The sequence below is a fragment of the Coenobita brevimanus genome, chromosome 104 (assembly GCF_032717465.1).
Source record: "Coenobita brevimanus isolate Jiangsu-jjx chromosome 104, ASM3271746v2, whole genome shotgun sequence".
Lineage (NCBI taxonomy): Eukaryota > Metazoa > Arthropoda > Malacostraca > Decapoda > Coenobitidae > Coenobita > Coenobita brevimanus.
Window position 1 is genome coordinate 8,782,309 of NC_137057.1, and position 3,109 is coordinate 8,785,417.

Genomic DNA, 3,109 nt, shown 5'->3' on the forward strand with positions numbered 1-3,109 from the left:
ACGGAGCCTCCTTCAGTCACGCCAGCGTGGAGCTGCATTCTGCCCTGTCTCTGTCATACCGTGCCTTAGCACCCTCCAACTTTTAGGCAGGGAAAAGCAGGGAGAGGCATGGCATGGGAAGGTTAAGGTTGTTTAACACAGGTGAGGAATTCTGTAATGCCTAAGCAAACAGACTGATTGACAGGAATGCGTACTGAGAAGAATTAACGAAAGGCAGTACTAGCTGCATTACTTTAATACCAAAGATGTGGAGCTTCTTCCTTTGCATTCAGAGACAGCATGGAGACTGCAGACTCAGTTCTGTGTTATTTATGCTGATTTCTTTGAAATCCATGTGCTCTCATTTCCCTAATTCAGAACATTTTAATTTTTTGGAAGGGGGGCTTACTTCCCCAAAGACTCACTGTGATGTTCACGTTCCTTAAATGTCGCATTACTGATGGGAGTCCGGTTTACACCAGGTACTAAGATATCAAAGCCATGTATGTCCTCCTTTCACTGTTTCTGAGATTTTTGTTTGATTTGGTGAGGGGGTTGGACCCGATAAAAGTCATAGTTGCAGTATTGTTTCAAATGGAAAACCTTCCCAGTAACCAGACGAACTCACCTGGAAAGAGTAATTCAAATCCACCAAATAGCCCAGGAGCAGTTAGAAAACACACACACACACACACACACACACACACACACACACACACACACACACACACACACACACACACACACACACAGGATGAATCTCGCGTAGTGGTAAAGGGCGGGATGCATAAAATGACACCTTCTTGCCACGGTGGATTGATAATAATAATAATAATAATAATAATAATAATAATAATAATAATATAATAAGAATAAAAACAATTATATATATATATATATATATATATATATATATATATATATATATATATATATATATATGTCTCACTTAACAGTGCCCTCAGCTGGACCTCTCATGTCAGATCACTTGCTAAAACCGCCTCAAAGAAACTTGGATTATTGTACAGAGTCCGTAACTTCTTCGCCGATGAGCAGTTAGCTATAATTTATAAGAGTCATGTGCGCTCTCAGCTTGAATATTGCTCACCCTTGTGGAATGGTTGTGGAGAGGTTGCATTAAGACAACTAGACAAAATTCAGAATAAAGCTGTTACAATCATTAACAACCTTGCCATTACATATAAACTACCTCCCCTGCAAGTAAGAAGGAATGTTGCCTCCCTTGCATTATTTTACAGATATTTTTTTGGCAAATGCTCAGACGAAGTTGCGTCCATGGTGCCACCTCTCCATGCCTTCCCTCGTGCTACACAGGCATCTGGTAGCGCTCATGACTGGAATGTCACTCAACCATATTGCAGAACTTCTGCTTATCAGAATTCTTTCATTCCCCGAACTGCATCTCTCTGGAACTCGCTTCCCCAGAGTTGTTTTCCTCCAAATTTCAACCCACAACTGTTCAAGTCTAACTGTTACAGATATTTTATGAACAGAGGACACCAGTAATCTGGTGTATGGATTATTTTTTTTACCCATTTGTTTTTCCTTCCTCCGTTCTGTTATTTAAATATATATATATATATATATAATTCATCATCATCATTATCCAATCCTACGTTGCCCCATGAGGAGCGTAGGAGCCCGGGGCTGGACAAGTTGGTCCTGACATTAGATGTGAATAACTAGCCTCACTCATCCCTGAGTGGCATTACGTGAGCAATGAACCCCAACCATCCCTTGGATATAAGCCTTCACCAGCTCAATCTGATTGGAGCGCCGTAATTACCGACTAAACCACCAGGCGCCGAAATTTGGTTATATGGTTACCACCCAGAGTAGTAAATGATTTCCTGGAGTACAGGAAACCATTTGGCTTGTCGTTGTAGAGTCACCCACACGCTGAAGGAAGAGGAAACAATGATGGAAAGAAAGGCAGGAGAGGATGGAAGGAAAGAAGGATGAAGGAGAGGAAAGAGCAGACACCCGAGGGCACCAGTACATCGAGTGAGTGGATGGTGAGCGCCCCCACCTACCACGATGTATATATATATATATATATATATATATATATATATATATATATATATATATATATATATATATATGTGTGTGTGTGTGTGTGTGTGTGTGTGTGTGTTTAAGAATGCAGAAATACCGTATTTTTAGTTAATATATATATATATATTTCTTTTTTACAGGTCCAAGCCTCCGAGTGGCTATCTCGTCTGGAGCAAGGTTTCTAGAACAATGTTGGACACACTGAGCATTTTACATGAATATAAGGTTTTGTATAGCAATTTCTGTTATTTTCCTAAGTAGATGTGATGGGTGAACAGTGGCAGAGGGCGACAGGAGATGGCGCTTGCTGGAAGGAGAGTAGAAAAGCTGACGGAGGAAGAATAAAAGGCGAGGAGCAAGAGAAAACCGGAAGGGCAACTGGCAGATATGATCTGCTTCTGATGGAAGAGGTAGAAGGCATGTGTAATGAATTCCCAAAATCATGTGAGGTACTAGGCGGGGTGAAGAGACGACACAAGAGAGTGAAAGAAGAGAAGAGGTGGGAATGAAGGAAGAGATCAGTTGGATGGAAGTATATGAGACTTCAAGAAATTATAAATTGTGAAAACCCCAGGACGTGATGGAATGTGTGACGAAATGCTCGAATATATTATAGGGTAAAGAAAGCAACTGAACAAACAATAGGTGTGCAGATTGGCCTGAGAGGAAGGTGAAGTTCCAGAAGATTGGAAGTCAGCTACAATGGTTCCCCTTTGCAAAAGAGGGAAGAGAAGAGTGTGTGGCAGTCATTGGTGTGTATGTTGTCTGTGTGATAGGATAGATACATGGATGGATCCTTGTTGTCAGAGCTGGGTAGATACTTATGGAATTAGTTGGTGGGGAACAAAGGGGCTTTAGAAGTGGGCTGGGTGTGAATATAAGATATTCGTTCTGAGATGTTTCGTGGAAAAGTTTTTAGAGAAGAAAAAAAAAGTTGTATGCCACCTGCATGAATCTGTTGTTCTTGTTGATCAACCTCAGTCTATCTTTTTTTTTTTTTTTTTTTTTTTTTTTTTTTTTTTGTGTCCGACTGTGGGCATAGGCTTCACAG